We start from the raw sequence: 24330 nt of genomic DNA on the forward strand, positions 1-24330 counted from the left end.
AATGGAACTATACAGCATTATTCTTTTTTTTCTGGTTCTTTCACTCAGCATAATTATTTTGAGATTCATTCACAATACGCACACATAAGCTGATCATTCCTTTATCAGAACCATGGCATGATAGGGACACTCCCCGGGTTTCGTATCCAGTGACCTGCTTATGAACATTTGGGTGTTTCCAGCTTTTGATGATTACAACACTGCTATGAACCCTTGTGCACGAGTCCTTGGGTGGATATATGCTTTCTGGACTCTTTATTTATTTATTTATTTATTTATTTATTTATTTATTTATTGGTACTAGGGATTGAACCCAGGGGCACTCAACCACTGAGCCTTATCTCCAGCCCTATTTTGGATTTTATTTTAGAGACAGGGTCTCACGGAGTTCCTCAGAACCTCACCATTGCTGAGGCTGGCTTTGAACTCATGATCCTCCTGCCTCAGCCTCCAGAGCCACTGGGATTACAGGCATGTGCCATTGCATTTGGCTATTTTCTTTACTCTTGAGCACACAGCCAGCTGTGGACTGGCTAGATCACAGGGTAAGTGCACAGGGTAAGTGTGTCAGAAACTGTCAAACCATTTTCCAAAGTATCACAGCATTTTACTTGATAGCGAATGAGAGTTTCAGATCCCAAGTCCTCCTGGCTGTATGAGCAGTCTTTGTCGTCCTAGCCCCTCTGTTGAGATGGATGGTGCTATCTTGTGGTTTTAATTTGCATTTCCCTACTGGCTAATGATGGTGAGCATCTTTTGATGTGCTTACTTTCCATTTCCACACCATCTTTACTGAGATATCAATTCGAATGTTTTATTTGTTTTCAATTGAATTGTTTTATGATTATTGAAAGCTTTCTTTATATTTTATGGATACGATTCCTTCATCAGATACATGATTTGCATGCATTTCCTCTCAGTCTATGGTTTTGCCTTTTGAATTCTTGACAGTATCTTTCAAAGATTAGTTTTTTTATTTAGATGAAGTTCAATTTATCAATTTTTTTCTTTTACGATCATGCTCTTGGTATCAAGATTTTAAGAACTCTGGCTAAACCAAGATCACAAATATTTTCCTCTGTTTTCTTTTAGAAGTTTTACATTTTGGTTTTATATTTAGGTTTATCGTCGGCTTTGCCCTAACTTGGCCTAAGGTGGTATAAGTTATGGATCAAAGTTCAACTTTGCATATGGCCACTCAATTGTTCTACCATCACATGTTTTAAAAACGCTCTTCTTTCTCTACTGAACTTTCTTTGCACCATCATCAAAAACCACTTGTCTGTGTTTGTACGGGTCTACTGATGGACCCCCAGTTCTGTTCCATTGATCTAATTCCGTTGTCTCCCTTGATGCCAATGCTACACGGTCTTGATTACTGTAGCTTTACAATAAGCTTTTACATCAGGCAGTGTGAGTTCTCCAATTTTGTTCTTGCTCAAAATTGTTTTGGCTATTCCAGGTCCTTTTCATTTCCATATGAATTATAGAATGGGCTTGCCAATTTCCACAATTTCCGCACTGCTGCATACCCTCTCTTTCTACTTGGAGCATTTGATAAGAAAACAAATGAAAAAAAAAATCCTAGCTGGGATGGATACCATGGTTCCGAACAAAGCAGACACTCAGGAAGAATGAACTGAGCGGAAAGAGTGATCTCTCCATCTCCAAGAAGGAACGAGAATGGTTTTGTCCCTCAAATAAATCACCTTGGGGTCCACAGTGATGGACACAGGAGCCCTCAGCACAGCTGTCCCCTTCCTCTGGGCCCCTGGGCACTGCCTCTCGTTCCCCTAGTAGAGCACTCTCTGCTCTGCCCTTGCCAGACGGTTTGAGGTGGTTCTTGCCCCAGGGATCTCTCAGACCCGGATCTAGACCCTCCACATCTGGTTAACTGCAGGGTGCAGAACAGACAAAGCCCAGACCTCGGTGGATACTGTGGGGGAAAGAGAGAAGGAAAAGGAAGAGGTGTGTGCAATGGGAAACCCAATGGAATGGTAACAGCTGGGCACTGGCTTAGCTACATTAAAGGCTTATTAGGTGGAGAGTCTGGAAATAATAACAGCTTCCACAGAGAACATGCCCCGCTAAGCTTTGCTATGTGTCAATTTTCTCATTCAGTCTTCAAAGCATCCACTGTGGGAGGAGTATCATTATACCCATTTTCCAGGTGAATGGAGTCCTGTAGCCCAAGTCACAGTTAGAAATGGCAGCACAGGAGCAAGCACTGGCTTTGTTTCCAAAACTTATACTTTAACCCTTGGGGTGATTCTGTCTTTACAGATAGTAAATGCAAACACCCCACAAATGTGTGCAGGTGGGTTATTAACATGATTTAATGAGCCACTCTGATGAGCCAGGCTTGTACCCGGGACCATCTGACACCACCATATGTGACACCACACCCAGGGAAGATGCCTGCGTCTCCTCCAGCCAGTGCGGGAAGCCACACCCTGGCCAGAAAGAGGAAGCCTTAGGTAATGGGTTTGAAAACAGAAAGAAAAGACCTGGGAGTGCCAGTTCTTTGGGAAGAGGACCATCTGGCAGGATCACAACCCCTGGAAGCTTCTGGCACTGGCCTAAGCACAAAGGAGGATCTATCAGTGCTGTGGGAGGGGCCAAAGGTGGCATAACTCTGGGCTCCGTTGGATCAGGACAGACTCATTCTCAGCAGCTCCATCCCAGGTGGCATCTGCGTGGCCACCCACCTCTCCTGGCTTACATTTCCCCTGCTCAGAAGCCTCTCTTAGGGAGGGTTCCAGCAAAGGTCCCAAGTCAAACTCTCCTTGTCCCAAGTCCCATTCCAGAACAGATCCATGAGACCCCATAGGGCCAGGCCTGAGTTCCATGTTGCCGACTGGGAAGCAGAGGACGGAAGCCAGCCAGGGCCAACCCCATGGCCAGAAAGCAGGAGAGGAAGGAGCCCCCGAGAGAGGCAGACCTCGATGCCAGAGATGGTCAGCTCATCAGGCCAGACCACAGGTGTCCACTCAGCTCTTATACCTGGAGAGCCAGGGCCACCTACTCAGTCCACAGGCACACCTGATAAGATTGTGTTTGCCTTGTTGGACACTCTTCCTAGTACTGATTCCACAAACTCAGAGACATGAGCCAATTTCAAACTGCCGGATCCTCCTTCTCTGTTCTCTACCAGCCAGTGAATTCCAAGGTCTGGTGCCTACAACCTTCAGAAGGCACAGGTTTCTTTTTTCTTTAAGAGTGATCTTATTTCAGATTTATACATTCTTATATTGCATACACACACACACACACACACACACATTTTCTTTCCCATAAGCAGGGCATATAATTTGATATGTCCCATTAGATACCACTAGGGACAATGGGAGGGAATGTTTGTGTCTCTAAGCACCCACGCTGTATGGTCACTATGCTTATTGTCCTCTACCTGGGCAGCATGCAGACACACCAGGAAATAATGCTTGGATCAGCAAACTCCTTACCCTCTCCCCAAATGCCCTTGTACAATTACCCCTTTACCCAAACCCCAATGGGCCGGGGGGACTGTCCCAAACACCATTGTTGTTCCAATTAACTAGACAATTTGACCTAGGACAGGTGAGACTGAGTTGATTACCATGTCATCCATAACGAGTGACCAGCCCCCAAACTCCCAGGTCTTCCCAGCCTCCAGGGTAAAGGAACAGAAATGGAGGGAGGCAGACCCTTCCCTCCCCAGGAGAACTGAGTGTGGGAGATGCTCCCCTTGCACCAGCAGCAGCAGCAGCAGCAGCAAAAAGACCAAGTTCGAAGGTAACTGGACGAGGAGTTTTGAGCACGGCTGTTCCGTGAGCAAACTGCTTCATGAATACCCAACGGTATTTGTCCATATGGACAGCAGAAGGGATCCTGCTGTTCTTTTGCTAATAAAAACTGTTGTGATTACATTTCCAATCCTCTTGGAACAGGGCCTCCGTGGGGCCGCAGCATGGCGTGCCGAGAATGCGTCTTCCAGGCTGCAGGAGGCACCCCTCCCTGCCACGGAGGGGTGCGAAGATCCACACCCACTGGGCACAGAAGGGGGTCCTCAGGAGCGTCTGGGGCTGGGAGGTGTGTGGGTGCATCTGTGACTGTGTAGCCTCACACACAGGAAAATCTTAATTAAGGGAACGCCTTCCATAAATGGTTCCGGTTACTGGTTTTTTCTGGGTAATTAGAGGTTAATCTGCAGTTGCCTTTGTATTTCAACCTCCCCAGTTGAAGAGCACCAGGTTCGCTTCACCCCTACCCTCATGCCTGGGTGCCAGCCACTGTCTGTGTTGGGAATAGCTTCCCCCAAAGACTGTCAGAATCTTCACGTCCTTCCTGTCCTTCCTGTTCTGCAACTGCTCCCTCCTCTCCAAGGTGATCTGCACTCTCAGCCTCAAGTGAGGAAACCTCCTGCCAGCCTTCTGGGGGACATTCATGCAAAATGTTTACCACAGAGTGCGGCTTTTGTCTTCTCTCCCCTAGGAAGCTCCAGCCTCCTCAAGGTCACTATCAGTGCCTTGTTCTTGCAGCCCCCAATGCCTGGGATATAGTAGGTCGACAATATGGCAGCTAAGTATTAAATAAATGAATTGATGCAACCTAAGGTTCTTTGTTTTTGTTTTCGTGGTACCAGGGATTGAACTCAGGGGCACTTAATCAGTGAGCTACATCCCCAGCCCTTTTTATATATATTTTTTGAGACAGGGTCTCACCGAGTTGCTTAGAGCCTGAGTTGCTGAGGCTGGATTTGAATTCATGATCCTCCTGCCTCAGCCTCCTGAGTGGCTAGAATTGCACACGTGCGCCATCACACCCAGCAACGACCTAAGGATTTAGATGCCTGGGATCAATGAAAATTCAAGACCTCCAGAAGACTAAAAAATTTTCGTTTCACAAAATAAATTCCTGCTTTTCCTTAGTCATCCTCGTAAAAAGATTAAAGAGCTCAATTAACTGAAAGTCTGTGTTGATCAAGAAAGAGCCCTCTGTAAACCCAGACAGTGGTATGCACATAGCCGAAGGCGCACCAAACACATATACACACTGAAGAACAAACGCACCTGGCATCACTATTTTTTTTAATCTCCAACACATAAAAATTCTAGTTTGTAGAATGTAGCAGAGAGGAAATGATTGATTCCCCTTAAAAAAGCTCTTGTTTCACCTAAGGATTCACTCCCAGCCCCTTGTGGAGCAGGCTCTCCCACCACATCTAAGTGTTTGCTTATTGACATCACATGCTTTTTGGCTTCAAGGGCAGAGAAGCCTCCATTGACTGTGTGCCTTGAACTTCACACTAGGATAATCAGAATTGATGACGCATCACTGTGGGGTTGAGTAAAGCCAGTGGGCAAACGGAATTCTCCTTACCAAAAAAAAAAAAAAAATCCATTTGCACACTTGTTGAAACAAAGCGTTCATAGTTTTGATGTAAATTGTCCCCCAAAGGCTCATGTGTTGAAGACGTGTTCCCCAGTTGGTAGTGCTATTGGGAGGTGTTGAAACCTAAGGGGTTAAGCCTAATTGGGCAAGTACCCTTGAAGACTTAATCTTGTCCCTAGTCTCTTCCACATGTTCCCACCCCTGGCTCTCTGTCAGCTTCCTGGCCACCATGAGGCCAGCAGCTTTTCTCCGCCACACCCTCTCACCACAGGCCCAGCGTCATAGGGTCAAGCCACCATGGACTGAAACCTCTGAAACCATGAGCCAAAATAAATCTTTCACCCATTTAAGTTGTGTGTCTCAGGTAATTTGTCACAGTAATGGAAAGCTGACTAACACAAAAAGGTTATAAAGAATAGCTATCTAGCTATGCCTCTAAACCAGCCAGGTGACCTTAAGCATATTACTTAAACACTCTGTGCCTCTGTTACCCCAAATGTTGAGGCAAGAAGGTTGGTAACGAAACTGAGGTCTAGTGTGGAAATGTATCCCTAGAACAAAACATGAATGGAACTTGAACAAGAAGATTGGCCTGAGTTTATGAAACATCAGTACCTTCCCACATCATTACCACCAACTTTCTCAGGCATTAGTGTTCACTTTGCTATAAGGGAAAAAAATCTGTGGTCTAATTTACAAAAGCTTATTTCTTGGCCACAGAGCCATCTTGAGCTTTAGGAGAAGTCTGCTCCACACAGTCACTCAGGAACCTTGGCAGACAGAGATGACCCCACCTAAAACTCCCAGCCTGTTCCATGACTGCCACAGGGAAAGAAAAGCTATTGGGTTGCTCACCAGCTCTCCCATGCTACATCCTAGAAATGGTCACATCACTTCCACCTAGGACACACTGAGGCCAGGTTCTGGGGGGACAGATGGGGCCTCAAGCTGGTTCTGAGAACAGCCTAGGTTGCCACTGTCTGCCACACCCCAGGACACAAAACCAACCAGGGAGTAAGCATTCCCACTCCACCTTCTACGGAATCAAATAAGTCACTCCCCCATTAACCAGAGTAAAGCCAGACTCTCTTCCATAAGATTGTCTCCATAAGAAAGCCAACCCCAGTGGCAGCGCCACAACCACAGGGCCAGTGTGGCTAGCCCTTCCCATAAGGCACATGAAGCCTTTCCCTGCAACAACAACAAAAAAAAGTGAGTTGGTGCCACCTAGAACTAAGTCAAGGCGTGGTAGCACACGCCTGTAATCCCAGAGGCTCAGGAGGCTGAGACAGGAGGATCCTGAGTTCAAAGCCAGCCTCAGCAATGGTGAGGCACTAAGCAACTCAGTGAGACCCTGTCTCTAAATAAAATACAAAAGAGGGCTGGGGATGTGGCTCAGTGGCCAAGTGCCCCTAGGTTCAATCCCCATATCAAAAAAAAAAGAAGAAGAAGAACAACTAAAAGAACTAAGTCAGTGCAGTCATTCCCAGGCTCCAGAGCCGACCTACTTTGCCATGGGATGAAAGGACGGGTCTCCAGCTGCGTGGGAACCTGGGCGTTTATTACTACTAGGCTCACCAAGTCACCTAGCTATAAAGGGTCACCCTGACCAGACCCCTGCCTCAGGTCCCTGCTCTGCCTGTCACCCGGGAGGGTCTGTGCCTCCCAGCACACACTGAATGCCCCACCCCAGATGGCAGCCTCCTGGAGCAGATCCTCTGCGGGCCACCAACACCCTCCTGCTGCCCAGCCCCCATCCTCTCCTCTTCTTATGGTTCTGCTGGCAAAGAGGAGAGAGAACCAACTTCTCCCTCAAGAAAGCAAAGCAGTTCCCCTTCAACAGCCGAAGAACAGCCTTGACCATGAAGGGAAGACATGGGATACTTCCACCCTCCTCAGATGCTGCCAGGTGGGTCACACACCAACTCTGATGGAGCAGGGAATGAATGACAGAATGTCACATGGTGGGTGTGTGAAGAATCTCCACTCGCTCATTCTTTGCGATATTAGCTGGTGTCCACATCAACCCATCTGTGGTCCTGCCAAGAGAGCAAGGCAAGATTGCTGAGGCAAGAATAAGAATGTCCTCTGCTAATTTTTTACCATTCTGTGATTATTCCCACTTTTACAGATGAGGAAGCTGAGGCCTCTAGCTGATTATGAGAATGGCGTAGGCCGTCCAGCTAGCAGATGGCAGAGCCGGGCTGTGAGCTCAAGAGTGTCCTATGTCAAACACTGCGAGCTCTGGAAACCGTCCAGGTACAGAATTTGGTTGGAATTGAATACAGTCAGGACTTCTTCAGTGCCTACTATGTGCCTGTGCAGTCCACACCAGAGGATGTGGGGGGGGAGCTGAAGGTGCTGGGTCACAAACCCCCCCAGAGAAGCAGGTGATACGGCAGAGGAGGTTCCGTGTGACCACTAGAAATATGCTAAGCCACACCCCACCCTGTCACATTCTGCATTGCATTGTACAATGACCCAGTTCGTGTTCATCTGGAGGAACCAGACGGGCTTCCCAAAGATGGTGGCATCTGAGTCAACTGCAGGACCTCAGAAGAGAAGTGGAATTGCTGCAGGAAGACAGCAGGTTGTTAGACCAGGGGTCATGAGATGGCACAACGGGCAGGATGGTGACAGCTTAACCTGGCACTCACGTGGTGCCTTTTACAAGCACCCTGTGCTTCTCGACGCTTCAGTTTTCTCATCCAGAACATGGGGATGTGACAACACTGCCACACCCCAGACCCATCTGGAGTTCGTCATAGGCGATGGCTGGAAATGCACTGGATGAACAAGACACTGAACAAATGTGGCTCACCATGGTTGCTATGACTACACGTGGGGCACCAAAGGGAACCACACTCCCTGCTGCGAGCATCATGATGTGACAGAAGCCACTATTGCTACAAAGCAGGCAGGCTGTACCCCTCCTGCATCCTTGCAGTGGAGGGTGTGAGACGCAGCTTCAAGGTAAGGAGGACCACTGCTCCCAGGGGACCCGCAGATAAAAACACAGTGTCGGCAAAAGTGATGGCTCCCTCCACACACCACGAGGACCAGAATCCAGAGACACATGAAGGATAGAAGGACGCAGCTGTGCCTCCTAAATATAGACTGACTTCGGTTCCCCATGGAGTCGGGGAGCCTGAGCCATCTTCCAGGAGAGGTTCTAAAAATAGAGCTGCCGACAGGCCTCTCCCTCGTCTTCCTCCCGGGGCCCCTGGGCTGAGAGTCTGCACCTGGGGGTGGGCAGGAGAGAGTGGAAATGAGGACTGAACCATGAGCTGACTTCTGAGGACACTTGGATCTCTCTGTCCTGTCTAAATTGGCAAGCTAGGGAACAGATTCAAGGTCACTGACTTCAACCAGTTACAGAGCATCTGGATTTGGCTAAGTGCTGGTAAGACATCTCCATTCATCTAAAGCATCCATTATTCCCACTTTGTAGATGAGAACATTGAGGCTGCTCAATATGGTAACCAATATGCTTACCCATATAGGGTCAAACAAATAGTAAATAGTGGATCCAGGGTGTCACTGTATCCCTCTGGACTGGATCCATTAGTTCTTACCTCACAGAACCTAACCCCATCCTCTGCCCACGCATCCCATGCTCTTCACTGCCTCCATCAGTGGCCACTCTTTTACCGCTTCATCCCAATCCCACCAGAGTCTCAGGGGCCACCCCAGCCTTCTCAGTCCAGCATGAAAGAGGTGTGGACTGTAAGCTCCCTGAGGGAAGGGATCATCTCTGCTCTACTCTGTACCATCCCCTCCGGCCCTAGGGGTGGGTGCCAGGATAGGAAAAGCTCTCAGTATTGGTTGAATAAAATTTCCTCTCTTCATCTCGCGTGCCAGATCCAATCCATTGCAAGTCTTGCCAGTGCTACCTGCAGAATGAATCCACAACACCTACTAGAATGGTTGACGTTCAGAAGATGGACCACCCCCAGTGCTGGTGAGGATATGGGGAATTGAAACTCTGATACACGCTAGTGGGGTGGTGAAGTGCTACAATCACTCTGGAAAAGGGTGTGACGGTTGCTCATCAAGTTCATCGTGCACCTGCCCTGGCATCCAGCCAGTCCACAGCCAACCGTTTACCTAAAAGAAAAGAACATCTTGTTCTTAGCAGCTTTACTTGTAATCACCCAAAGCTGGAAACAACCCAAATGTCCGTGAGCACATGACGGGGTACACAAACTGTAGCGTGTCCGTGCGATGGACTGCTGCTCAGAGGAATGAACCGTTGCCACAGGCAACCACGTGAATGACTCCCAAGGGAATGATACTGAGTGAAGGAAGCGGGCAAGGGCGTACTGCCAGGATCATCCACACAGAATTCAAGAAAGCATGAATTAGCCAAAAGTAACAGAAAAGAGATGAGTGGCTGCCTGGGACCAAGAGGGGCATGGAGGAGACAAGGTAGAGTGAGAATGAGCAGTTAGGAGGGTTACAAAGGGGCACAAGGAAACCTTTGGAGATAATGAAAATATTCATTGTCTTGATTATTGTGGTGATGTCATAAATATATATGTAGGTTGAAACTTATCGAATCGTGCTCTTCATGTGTAGCTTCCTGTACGTCAATTAGACTTCAATAAAGCATATATATATGCAAACCCTGACCATTTCCACCACCTCTCCTGCTAACCAGCTGGTCCAAGGCCAAGCACCACCAGAATGCTAATTCTGTGCACCCCAGCCTTGCTGAAACTTTGCTGTTCGCTGTTCGAGAATGTGCCATCCTCTGTGCCATCCCTGAGACCAAGGCTTCCTGCTCACCATGTCCACCCACCCTCCAGCTGTGGTACCCACTGGCTGATAACAATTCACAGTTGCCTTTTCTCCAGAGAATTGCTCTTGACTGACAAGGATCACTTTTCCAGGGAGGTCACACTTTCCTCCCAGGACATGCACAGCTGCTGCGTACCTGATAGAAGGGCACAAAAGTCCAGCCCTTAGCTTCAGGAGAAGATTTTGCAGTGTGATACATGCTCTCGAGCACACCACCAGGGATTAGGCCACTCCTAGACTCTAACTTGCTCAGCCCCATCCTCTCTGCTATCCTAATTTACTTCCTTCCCTGCCAGTTTTCTTCGAAGAGCTCTCCTTCGATAGATCCCTGAACTGTTTCTTAGATGCAGCAGACCCAAACTTAAGACTCTTGGTACCTGGGTGGTCCTCAGAAGCAGATGGAAAAGTGGGATTCTGAGGAGGGTCACTCAGGAGCCTGGAGGGAGGTAGAGACTGCATCTCCAGAGCATCCCCGAGCCGTGCAGTTGCTAAGACTTTCTCCTGTGGTGGCAGGATGGGCGACAGGTCAACAAAGATGCACAGGTTTGGGCAGTATATGAGAGATATGGGGGAAATGAGCAAGAACAAGGACTATCGAACTGGGTAGCTGTTACTGAACAATGGAAGCTTTGAAGAGAGAAAATGACCAGCTTGGAACAATCATCAGTATAAAGCAACCGTGAGAGGAAAAGAGCACCTTCAATGGCATTGGAAGAGACTCTCAACTCCTTCAGTTGAACAGCCACAGGACATGATCATACAAGTAGTAGAACTTTAGAGAAAGTTGCCTTCCCAGCCCTGGCAATTTTCATATGGCAGGTCGAGGTCCTGAAAGGAGGAAATGAAACCCTGAATTTTGGAATAGAAATATATAAACAGATATGACGGAACTCCTTGAATCCCAATCCCCTGGGACAGGTAAAAATGTTTCTCCCTTTTGTGGATGATAGAGTTCCTCCCCCCACCACCTTGGCTTTGAGCTTGTCTCCGTAGAGGTCTCAGTGAGGCAGGTACCTTAGTGCACAGTGCTGGCCCTTTTTAGGATGTGCCCCACCTCCCTCCCTGGCACAGAGCTGGAGTAGGCCCAGAGTGAAGCATGGTTTCACAGGGCAAGTATCCAACCTGCTAACAGAAGAGAGGGGTTATACAGAAGGGGTAAAAGCGGGCTAACACGAACCAGCATATACCAGGAGGGCAAATATGGAAGGCGATGGTGAAGGTGCTGGATCCAGGGGAAAGCAGAATAGAAAGCTGGATAAGGAAAAGTGTGCTGATGCAGGGGAACTCCTCCTGTCACAGGATCTGACACTACAGGAGGTGACGGTAATGCTGGGGTGGCTCTTGGGAGGTGCTGCAACAGTGTGGGGGAGGGGTCGGACTCCTATATGACTACTTAAGATCACATGGTCCAAAACCAGATTTATTTGCATTCTGGCCCTTTGCAGAAAATGTTTTCTGATCTCTGATATGTAAGAGTGGTTAATAAGAACATGATGCACCCAGGAGTCAATCAGAGTATTGCTTAATATTTAGAATAAAGAGAGATGAAGACTCAATTGCAAACCTATCGTAATCCCAAAAGCCTTAGATAAGCCAACCCACAGATTCATATGGAAATGCAAGGGTGTCTTAGCTCATTTTCTGTTGCTATAAATTACCTGAGACTAGGTAATTTATAAATAAGCTTATTCAGCTCACAATTCTGGAGGCTAGGAAGTTCAAGAGCATTCCGCTTCTGGAGAGAGAGCCATACTGCATCATAATAACATAGCAAAAGAGCAGGCGAGCCCACAAAAGGAAACAAGGGATAGACTAATACCATGATAGCCTGCTCTCAAAGTAATTAACCCAATCCTGGGAGCAAGGCATTAATCCCTCTTAATGACCTAATCACCTCTTAAAGACCCCCCTCCCAATGCCAACACAATAGCAATCAAATATCAACGAGTTTCAGAGGGCACAAATCATATTCAAATCACAGCAATAGGGTACCGAGCAGTCGAGACAATGGTAAAAAGAACAAAGTTGTAGGACTCACGCTTCCCAATTTAAAAACTTACTACAAAGCTACAGCGATCAAAACAGCATTGTGACATCATAAACATAAACAGAGACCAATGGAAGAGACCTGAGAGTCCAAAAAGTAAAGTCATATATCCACGGCCAATTGATTTTTCAATATAAATGCCAAGACCATTAAATGGGGAAAGAATAGTCTCTTCCACAAATACTGGAACAACTGGATAAACACTTGTCAAGGATGAAATTGGACCCCTCCCCCAATTAATATATAAGAATTAACTCAGATCAACAACTGAAATAGAAGGGCTAAAACCATAAACTCCAATGAGAAAACATGGGGTAAGTCTTCATGAGCTTCACTTAGGCAGTGAGTTCTTAGATACGACACCAAACACCTGGGCAACAGAAGAAAAAAAATAGAAAAATTAGACTTGAATGATGTGCAAATGGCTCCTTCAGATTACTCAAAGGAGCTAGAAACCATGACTTTCATGTGAAGTCCTCTAATTTGCAACTCTTAGCAACTAATTTAACCAATTAAAAAGTACTGTGAGGGCCCTATCCAACCTAGGAGCCAACAGTTTTCAAACTCAGCAGCCAAGGATTCAAGCATAGTTGGATAAAAGGTCTCACGGGCCCTTCACGCCCAATATTCTGCCTTTCTGTGATTCCCAAGCATGAACACCGGTGTGACCCCCATCTTTACAGAAAGGCTTTCTCTTCCCCTTCCCACGAAGACACGCTCCACCCTGTAACTTTGTCCGCGTAGCTGGAGACATCCTCCAGGCCTAACACGGGGAGGGCTGTCCTACCCCTCCCAGGGTCCAGTTTTGCTTTCTCGGGGTGGCAGGGGAGCATTACAGGCCAGAGAAAGATTCCTAACCCTTGTCATTGTCACCATTCCCAGGGCCTCTTGAAAAACTTCCGTCCTCCCTCATCTCCTCTGTCCCTCACCAGGGCAAGGTCGGTATAGCTAACAATCTCCAAGCTGAGGCTTAGAAAAGTTCAACGCCTTGACCAGGGCCAGACCTAAGCTTCCTTAGAGTCCATCAGGGGCTCCCTTCATGCTGCCACACAATCCAGGACGGGGCTGGGACAGCCGCACTCAGCCCTGCAGCCCAGCGAAACCCAGCCAGCCTCACGGGCCATGTGTGCATGGGAGCCAAGGATGGCTCTAGCTGCCCCCTTGCCTCCCACAGAGTCCTTTGGGGACCCTCTCTGCTAAAACTGTAGCCCTGGATTTCTGGATTTCTGCTACCAAGCGGTCCATCTGCTTACTGAAATGCTGGGCACCTAAATGGCCAAGGAGGACTTTGTAACCACTGTCTGCCGCTGTTGCTAAGAAACAGGCCTTTAAATTCCATTTACAAAGAAGATGGAGTGAGCGAGCGAGAGTGGGGAGGGGATGCTGGAACATCTGGTTATCTCCCTGGCTGTCTCCGGTGACTATGGCAATACGATAATGCATTCCAAGATGAATGCAGGCCCTCGTCCAGCCGTCTCTAACTTTCCTCCGGGCTGATATTTCAGACCAGGGGTGGGTTGGCTGGAGGGGAGGAGGAGGAGGAGTCGTCAACTTGGAGGGTTGAAAACATTCCGGCCCCTCTCCCCCTGCAGTTGAGGGCTCAGACCCAAGAGAGTGAGCATAAGGTCCTGATGTTTCATGCCACCGTCCGCCATCAGAATAAGCCAGCCCATGTATTTGTGAGATCCTCTTCAACTTCCTTGGGATTTTCACACATCTTATATTAGCTCTTCCCGAGTTAATATCATTTTCTGCAGATCCCAAACGAGGAGGACAAAGAGCTGGGTGGCTGAGAGTGCACCTGTGTCCGGAGGGCATGTGAGGACCCCTCTCCACCCACAATGAGCTCAGCTACTTGCTTCCCTTGTTGGTCCTCAGATAACGCCATTGTCGTCAGCAAGGTAAGATTGAATTCTGAGTCCCACAGTGGGGCCTGAGCAAGATTGAGAAGCCCTGTCCTCATGCTGCAATTGACTATCTGTGTCCCCCAAAACATACATATGATGAATGAAACCTTGTTGCCTAAGATAATGGTGTTTGGAGATGGGGCCTCTGGTAGGTGCTTAGGTCATGAAGGTGGAGTCTTCAAGGTAGGATGGATGCCCGGTTTTTTGTTTTGTTTGTTTTCTTTTTTTTTTTTTTGGGGGGGGGGTGTACCAGATATTGAACCCAGGATGATTAACCACTGAGCCATATCCCCAGCCCCTTTTTATTTTTATTTTGAGACAGGGTCTCACCAAGTTGCTCAGGGCCTTGCTAAGTTACTAAGGCTGGCTTCAAACTTGAGATCCTCCTGCCTCAGACTCCCAAGCCACTGGGATTACAGGGGTGCGCCACTGCCCCCAGCTGGATGCCCTCTTTAAGAGGAGGCTGGAGAGAAATTGCTTCCACCCTCTCTCTATCACTGCCAGGTATGGGCACAGTAATAATGGCCATCTTAGAACCAGGAAGAGGGGGCCGTCATCAGAACCACCCCTGACCATGCTGGCATCCCGATCTCAGACTTCTAACCTCCAGAACCCCAAGAAATAAGGTCTGTCATTTAAGCCATCAAATCTGTGTTATTCTGTTACAACATCCTTAATTGACCAAGACTTCCTCAGTAACACGTCTTCAACACTTTAATGTATTGAAGGAATCTCTAAGAGCTGCTATCTTGGCTTGGTTGCCCCCCAAAACAAAGCAATGATCCAAAGATTTGAGTACAAGTAGCTTATCTGGAAGGTGATCCCAGAAAATTTTGGTGGGGAAAAGGAGGATAGAAACCAAGAAGAGAAAGTAGCCATAAAAAAAAAAAAAAAAATTATCGACCAGGCATGTTGGTACCTGCCTGTAATCCCAGGAGTTCCAGAGGCTGAAGCAGGAGGATCTTGAATTCAAAGCCAGTCTCAGCAACTTAGCAAGGACCTAAGCAACTTAATGAGACCTGTCTCTAAATAAAAAATATTTAAAAATAAAAAGGCTGGGAATGTAGCTCAGTGGTTAAGCACCCCTGGGTTCAATCCCTGGTACAAAAAAAAAGAATTATCAGCCAGGAGTGGCACACATCTCTATCCCAGCAACTCAGGATACTGAGGCAAGATAATGCACATTAAAAACCAGCCTCTGCAACTTAGCAAGACCCTGACTCAAAAAATAAAAAGGGCCAGGGATGTAGCTCAGTGGCAAAGTCCCCTTGGGTTCCATCCTTAGTCCCATAAAAAAAGAAAATGGTTATCAAGAAAGTTGTCTCTGTGGGCAACTCGAGCTTACTCCCACAGTGGGCAATGGTGGGAATATAAGCCATAGATTTATTCCAGCCTTGGAGGAAGAAAGTTATATACACCTGCACCTGCCAGTCATTGGTGGAGGCTGCCCTTGTAGGGGTGGGAAGGAGTGTTGTTAAGCTTCCAGCACCACCAAGCATTTGCAGAAAACACTCAAACAGAGGCAGCTGAAAATCTATCCCAGCACATAAGCATTGTAAGGCCCAGAAGGCACCAGAGGGCCCCTCACAGCTTCAGCTGTAGGCCAGGGTTGCAGTTTATGGGGTTTGTATGATCCTGAAACTCTTTGAAGGAAAACCGCTCCTAGGACTCATGTTCCACTGAAGAGTCCACGGAAACATGGAGCTAGGAGCTCTCCCAGGGCTGCCCAATCTAGAGGTCTGAAGCCAGAACCTTGTAATGAGAAGTAACCAAGAGTCACTTTTGCTCACCACCTCCCAAAAGCTGGACAGACGTATCCTCACAGACAGAAGCTGGCCTCTGTTCTGCTCCCAATTCATCATTCAGAACATGCTGCTGCATTTTTGACACCCTATATCCAATCCCAGTCTGGACCATTCTGCCTGATCTCATACCCCTACAGTAACTTTCCACTAAGGCAGGCATTTAATATCACTCCTCCCGGGGCCCACCATCTCCTCCTGGGTTCCCAAGGTTGACTGAAAATGGAAATGACCCCAAAGTGATTCCTGTACTCACCCCTCTTTTCCCAGTGTTCCATTGCACCTGCTGCTGTATTTCTGAAAATTAAATAATAATAATCCAAAGAGAGGTAGATAAGAGTCTAGGTACCTGGGATCATATCACCCCTCCACGCCTCAATACCTGTGTGGCCTCCATAACCTCTCCTTGTCTCTGGTTTCTACAAAATAGGAATGATAATGATACTTTTCTTGTAGGGTTATTAGACTTGCTAATTTTTATTAGGATGCAATGCACAGTACCTGGGAACAGGAAGTTCTCAGCCATGTTGTCATCAGTCACAACAATAAGACAGCAGCTAATGTTTATTGAGCTCCCATCACATGCCAGGACAAGGCTAAGCACTAAAAGGTACTAAGTCATTTAATCCCAGCTCTCTACCTACCTGCCTACCTGTGCTATTATCATCATTCTATGGATGTGAAAAGGAGGTTCAGAGTAGTCACACAGCTGTCCCAGAGTCACTGTATGGGTAAGCAACCAGGAAAAACCTCTCAATTATCCAGGAATGGTTGCCTAGGCTGGCCTCCCAGGCAGGGAGAAACAAGGTTTAGTTCTGCTCAGAAACCACTGCGGCTGCCTGCGCCAGCCAGTCCTCATTCCACCCACATCCCAGAAATCATGGTTCTCCTTGGGCCCCAAGATAAATATTTGATCAAACTTGGAGAAAGACACTCTTTACCTCTGTCCTCTCTGCCTATCAAAGCCTGACCTACACCCGAAGGCTCATTTCTTCCAGGAAGCCTCTCACAATCCTCCCACACCCACCTACAAAGATATTGTATGGAATGGCTCTAGAGTGACCCCCAAAGGCTCATGTGTTGAAGGTTTGATCCCCAATGCAGCCATGATCAGAGGTGGGGCTTTTGGGTCTCCTGTTTATCCTCATGAGCAGGTATGGCTGCTCCATGGAGGCAGAGGCATTGCCTTAAACCCCAGGCCATATGCCTAGGTCAGGAAGTATCTGCCACAGAACTCAATAAAGAGCCAAGAATCCTAACACTGAGAGAAGCCTGGGAAATCCTCAAGTACCTCCCCAAAACCCTCCCTGCATTTACAGAGGCCAAAAGCAAGATGCAGAAAGAGGTACCAACCTGCTCAAATCACCTGGCAGGTAATTAAGGAACCAGACATAATCCTAGTATTTCTGACCATCAGACCAATGCTCTCACTTTGAGGCCTCCCATGAATGTCTCCAACATGATTTATGATATTAAAATAATAGCATTTCTAGCAAAGGGCTCACACACACCACCTTCCCACACCACCACTATTAGGACCCCGAGTCTCCCCTCCTCTCTTGGGCCTGCTCTCTCCTTCTGTCCTCTCTGTGACTTCTCTGCAAACCAGCCTAGAGTCTTCAGGTTTATTTTCCACTGGTGAGATGATGAGATGTCAGCCATCCGTCTCCACTTTCTCTACTCCAAATGAGAGGGCCGAGATTAATGAAGCATCTTGTCTCAATCACAAGGCCATTTCAGGTTGTGCTTTTTAAGCCCAGTGAGTCGTGCAGATGAATTAATACCATTTGACCTTTTTATTTTCCATGAGATTTGTGGTGCTCTTCCCACCCCCACCGCACCCCCTAGTGAGGAGGAGACTTGCTCCCTGCCACTTCCCTGATAGCAGACCCAGCAGGAGGGGCCATCTCTCAACACTGTGTGATCACTCCAGGGAGTTAACTGGTGAGGGGGAAGAAGGCAGATGTAACTTCCACAGTCTCCCCCAAACTCAACCCATCTGTACCTAAAAAAATCACAAAAGACTCTCCTCCCTCAACCAGCGGACACAGCCTGGAGGTGGGGGAGTGACAGCCTGAAGCAGGTGAGCCCACACATTGCCCATCCCAAGTCCAGGTGTGCAGTGGAGGCCCAGTGCTTATTTTGGAGCTAAGCCAGGGCAATATTCATCTAACAGCAAGCTAACAGCAAGCTAACAGCTAAGTGTGACCCAAGTTCTTTTAAGTCACCAGAATGCCACCAGGGCACAACTGGAGACAGAGCATGTGTTCTTCCCAAGAGATGGGAAGTATTGGGGAGAGAGAGAGAAAGAAGAGAGGGGAGGCCCAAGGAACATACTGGAAGGATAGAACCTAAATAGTAGAAATAGAGAGAAGAAAGAAGGGAGAGAGAAAGGGAGAAAGGAAGAAAATAAAACATGGAGGGAGAGAGGGGAAGGAAGGGAGGGAGGGAGGGAAAGAGGAAGAAAAGAAGGAGTATAATCTTAAATTTTAGACCCTTTGTGTTTTGGCAACATAAATCACTCCTTCCTTATAACTGTTCAGTGAAGACACCTATACACACAAATGCCTTGAGAAGATTGTGTGTGTGTGTGTATGTGTCTGTGTGTAGAGTAACAGGAAAAGGGCTGAATTCTACATCTGTCTCCCATATCATGCGAGACCCCTCTACCATCACTAAACTAATTCAGCAGGCCCTCGGAACCAGAGACAACCATGAGCCACTCAGGAATTTTTAAAACTCTTGGAGTCACGTTTGCTTTTAATAAATGCATTCAAAGTCCAAGGAGCATTAGGTTCAAAGAAATCATATCCAGATCTTAACAGGCAGAGTGATCCAAGGTGACATTTAAGTTACATGTGCAAGAATGAAGTCATCCTCTCCACCCCCAGCACCTACCATGTCGCCAGCATTTAAGTGACTAAATGCTACCTCCAGACAATAAGACCAAAATCTGTAGCCATCCTTGACCCTAGGCTCACACTTACTGAGACCAATGCTATTGGATGCTGTAATAATCCAAAGACAGGTAGGTAAGAGTCTAGGTGTCGATGTGAGGTATCTCCCAAAAGCTCATGTGCGAGGCAATGCAAGAAGGTTCCAAGGTAAAATGATTGGTTATGAGAGCCTTGACCTAATCAGTGCATTTGTCCCCTATAGGGATTAACCAGTGGTCACTGTAGGCAGGTAGGGTGTGACTAGAGGAGGTGGGTCCCTGGGGGGGCGTGACTTTGGGGTTTATATTTTTACCTTGTTAAATAGTGCGCGTGCGCACTCGCGCTCTCTCTCTCTCCCTCTCTTACATGTCCTGAGCTGCTTTCCTCCACCACACTGTCCTACCTTGATGTTCTGCCTTAACTCAGCCCCTGAGCAACAGATCCAGCCATCCATGGACTAAGACCTCTAAATTTTTCCTCCTCAAATTGCTCTTATCAGGTCTTTTGGTTGCAGCAGTGAAAACGCTGACTAAAACAGAAGATTTCCCAGGATCCGTTCCCTACTATTAGAGCAACTCTCCACTCCTCAGCTAACAGAGCCCTGGTTTGCTTTTGGCAGTGTGCCCGGCCAGCAGAAATGAACTGAAATTGTTCTGAACCAATCATAACACCTCATTCCTCACATTCCCTGCCTCCCTTGCAGCTAGGAAAAGCCATGCAATCCAGACCTGGCCAATGAGGCCTAGGAAGACTATGGAGATAATTCTGACCATTTAGTTGGTTCTTCTGAAACAACAACAAAAAAAAACTAATGGAATTGGCTCTGCCTTCCTCTTATTCTTCTCTTGGATGTAGATGAGATGACCAGAGTCCCAGCAGCTCTCTTGTGACAACAATCAAAAGCAGGACTCTGTAGTTGAACCACTGCCTGCAACCTTCTGTGCTCAGATGTATTAGTACATGAGAAAATGAGCACTATGTGTGCGAGCCACCCGCAGTCAAGGTTTCTGTGTCTTCTACCTGAACACATCCTAGGTGACCCACTCCCCTGTCCACACATCCAAATGTACACCAAGTTCTAGCGACTCCACCTTCCAAACATGCCTCCCTCTGAGCACCTGATCGCCACCTCTGCTCAGCCCAGAACTTCACACAGACACCAGAAGAGACTTTCTAAACTGGAGATCTGTGTAAAGTCCGGCAGTGGCTCCCATTGCTTTATGCAAAGATTGAGTTCAAGGTTCTTAATATGGTCATCAGTGTTCTGTATGACATGAGCCACCTGCCTTCTTCAGGCCTCATCTCCCATTAACCCCTCTCCGGAGCTCACATTTACACACACACACACACACACACACACACCAGTTACACATACCAAGTACCCACGCCAGCTACATCAAATCACTCCCCATGACCCTGACACATGATGCCTTGGCACGCGTCGCTCATTCCATGTGATGCCCTCCCCAAATCTTGCTCTTGGGAAAATCAAAAGGGGCTTTATGGAGTAGGGGCCATCTGAGCTGGGTCTTAGGAAGGAATGGGAGTTGTCCACAGTGACCGTCTCTCTCCCTTGTGCTCCGATAGCAAATCTGTTCTTGTCATCAGTGAAGTATTAGCTACGTCAGTGTCTGCGTCCGCGTCTCCTCTTCAGTATGTGAGTTCAGACGGGAAGCATCCTGCCTCTGCTGTCTCTCTGTCTTGGCCCTCAGCATGTGATTGGCCTCTCTCTCATTCCCACTGGAACAGAAATGTGTTCTACCAGAGAATATTATGGCTTGAATCTTTTTTTTTTAAAGAGAGAGTGAGAGAGAGAAAGAAAGAATTTTAATATTTATTTTTTAGTTTTCGGTGGACACAACATCTTTTGTTTGTATGTGGTGCTGAAGATCGAACCCGGGCCGCATGCATGCCAGGCGAGCGCGCTACCGCTTGAGCCACATCCCCAGCCCAATGGCTTGAATCTTGAACGTCCCCCAAGGGCCCATAAGTTAAAGGCTTCATCACCAGACTGTGGTACTATTGGGAGGCGATGGGAATTTTTAGGAGGTGAGGCCTAGTGGAAGGAAGTTAAGTCACTGGGGACATGTCCTTGGAGGTTATCTTAGGACCTCACCCTGCTCTGTCTCTCTCTTTTCTTCCCAGCTGCCATGAGGTGAACAGACCTCCTCCCGGCCCCATGCGCCCACCATGATGTACTGTGCCAACACAGGCTCAGAGCAGCAGGGCCAACATTTCCTCTTTTTAAGTTTTTTTTCTTGGGTATTTTGTCACAGCAATGGAAACCTAACATACTGGGGGAGAGGCCACACGCAAGATGGTAGTAATCGGGTCATGTTTGAGAAGAAAAACGGCAGAAGATGAACCTGTGGGAGGAGAATGGATGGCTGAAGTCTTTGGGTTCCATATCTCTTATTTCCTGAGTGAAACTTGCCTCTTCACTTTTCACATGCAGCCCTGACATCTGTGAACAGACCAGCACTATCTCACATGCAGCTGCACACACCCACAAACACACACACCCCACCTGCTAATAACACTGGTGGTGGTGGTGGTGGTGGTGGTGGTGGTGGTAGAGACAATGTGACCATACTGACACACAGATCTACGCTGGTTTCCAAGCTGAGGATCATAACATCTGTGCCCAGTGCTACATGTCCCAAAAGGAAGCTTGTGTTTGAGTTTTTGTTTTAATCACTCAGCAAACACCGTGTGTCTCCCATGGGCCAGGACCTGTGCTAGGTGGCGGGGTGACCAGAAGGACCCAAGGAGTTTCCTCCAGCCTCAAGGAAAGAAAGCAGGCATTTCAAATAGAAAACACATGAGGTTACTTTAGTCCAGAAGACAAGGGAGGAGCACAGAGAAGGAAAGGAGGGGGTGGCGTTAGCTGATCCAGGAGCGAGGGGATTTGGACGGAGGAGGAACCAGAGGAACCATCCCACAGAGGACGCAGCGTGAGTGATGACCCGTCTCGCTTTCTGCTTCACTTGGTGCTGCTGCTATAGCTCGTCAATGTGTTTTCTGCTTTGAAAAAAAAAAAAGAAAGAAAGAAAGAAAATGGCATTTAAAGCCTGGAGCCAGTTAGGAAGATTATAGTGATGGATGAGCCACCAAAAGGAGGTACAGGGGAGGTGAAGGTTTCTGGCCTGGATGGCCCCGTAGAGGGATTTGGACCATATTCAACATAAAGCCATCAAAGGTCTCAGGGTCTGGTGACAACTGCCTCCTATCCGGGCACAGGGAGCCAAGGACAGAGGCAGGGATTTGGCTGTGTCTTTGAGGCTGTGAAGACAGCCACCTGTTTCCAAGACAGCTTCTTGCTCCCGCCCATTGTTCCCAAGGCTCCTAATGAAGCACCCACGCTCCCTCACGCAGAAGAAACACATCGCTCACATGAAATCACTCCTCCTTGGTTTTTCTCCCTTTGCCAATAAGGGGGGGAAGTGCCTTTGGTCTCTGCTCACAGTTGTGTGTTCACATGTGTTCATTCTGGAGAGGACAAAGGCCCTGGGGTTTCTCCACCAAGGCAGAGGCTCAGCACTGGTTGGGTTGAAGGGACAGAGCTGGCCTGACACCCACCTGGGCCTGGGCACCCAGTAAGCTTCACAGCCCCCAAGTGTGTGTAGATCCAGCCGGGTCGGCAAGCCCCCTCCACGGTGGCATCCAGGGGGGAACCAAGATGAGACAATCCCGACCAGCAGGCGGCAAAACCTGTTCCCAAAAGAAAGAGAACCAGCCTTCCGCAGCACCAGGGGCTCCTCATCACCCAAACACCCAGGCTGAAAGTCTGTCTTATTTGGTGCTGCTTTTATAATGCGTCAATAAATATTTTCTGTTTTAAAAACTGCTTTGGCTTCCTTGCAGGAACATGTACTCTCCTTACATCAACATATCTAGAGCTTTATGACCAAAGTTTGTAACAAGCTGATAGAAATCCAAAGGGAAATAGATCCTGAAAGATGCAAAAACATGACACTCCCCCCACCCAGAAAAAATACCCAGCACTGCACATGCGCAGCTCCCAGGCCAGGCCTGTTCTCCAGAGCCCCGGAAGCTTCCTTGCCCTTGGCAGCCAGGCTGGGGAGCCCCCCCACTCTGCCCCAAATCCCCACCATCTGGCATTTTTGTCTGCAAAGCACAGACCCTGCTACCCTGGGCTGCCTGCCCACCCTGTGGATGGAGCCCAGACACTGGAGAGGGCTGCCCAGGCTCTGCCTCCTAACATGGTAACAAGACACACACACACACATGTGCACATGCATGCACATGAGCGACACACACACACACACACACTCACACACACACACACACAGAACAATACTAGGAACCCTGCTGCCTCCTGGCTCTGTCACCGTGGGTGCAAGCCAGCCCTCCATCTTCTGCCAGCTCTTTCCTAACCCCACCTTCCCCACTCATCCAAGGGGAGCAAATGGGAGGGAGGGTGAAAAGGGGGGAGAAAGGGAGGGAGGGAGGGAGGGAGAGAGGGAGGAAGCAGCCGCAGGAGCGCCAGCAGGACTGCAGGGAGGAAGCAGAGCCCTAGGGAGGGTGAGCAGGCAGGTGGCAGAGGGGCCTTCATTTGCTGGACCATCTGTCTGGAGCCAAGGGAAAGCCCCCAGCTCCACAGCCCAGGCCCTCCCCCATGCGCGTGCGCATGCACACACAAAAAAAAAATTTAAAAAAAACACAAACACACATATACAACCATATGCACACAGGTGCTTACACTAACACAGCACTCATTCATTATATAGCCAAAATATATGCACACTGAAACATACTCATATAACCCCACAAGCATACATACACACCCACCCAGCCCCCACACAGATCCATGCACAAACACACATACCCAGGCACACACACTTGCACACAAATGCACACACATATTCATATCACACACAATCCCACACACGTGGATACACTCATACACATATTCTCTCTCACACACATCCACACACGTACCAATACTTAAGTGCATACACATGGCCACTGAAATAATCACATACATTCACACACATATGTATACAATCACCCACCAGGATCTATGGGGTCTGCTCTAGGAACCCCTCCCCGGGATACCTTAAACCCACAGATGCCCAAGTCCTCCCTATGAAATGGCTTAGCCTTTGTGTATAACCTACGCAACTTCTCCTGTGTACTTTTAAATCTCCCTAGATGGCTTATAATACCTAATTCAATGCCAATGTTGTGTAAATAATTATTATGTGACATTCTTTAGGGAACAATGACAAGGAAAAGAAGTGGTAGTGCCTCTTCAGGACACATGTGATTTTTTTCAAATGTTTTACATCTGAGATTGACTGAATCTAGGGATCCAAAACTCCTGAATACAGTGGGACAACAGTATAACACCTCTCTCTCTCTCTCTCTCTCTCTCTCTCTCTCTCTCTCTCTCTCTCTCTCTCTCTTTCACACACACACACACACACACACACACACACCCC

At 47.9% G+C, this 24330-nt stretch overlaps 1 long non-coding RNA gene across 2 annotated transcripts; it reads right to left on the minus strand.

Moving 5' to 3' along the window:
* Nucleotides 1–21669: 21669 nt before the first annotated feature.
* Nucleotides 21670–23326, minus strand: LOC125616463. 2 transcript variants are annotated; one of them, XR_007347086.1, is made up of 3 exons: nt 23187–23326; nt 22445–22576; nt 21670–21886 (listed from the first exon to the last, which is right to left on the minus strand). It is a non-coding gene; the product is annotated as an uncharacterized LOC125616463 (long non-coding RNA). The 2 variants fall into 2 exon arrangements; XR_007347085.1 differs by having other exon boundaries at nt 22445–23326.
* Between the last annotated feature and the right edge of the window lie 1004 nt (nt 23327–24330).

This window comes from Marmota marmota, unplaced genomic scaffold, assembly GCF_001458135.2.
Source record: "Marmota marmota marmota unplaced genomic scaffold, marMar, whole genome shotgun sequence".
NCBI lineage: Eukaryota > Metazoa > Chordata > Mammalia > Rodentia > Sciuridae > Marmota > Marmota marmota.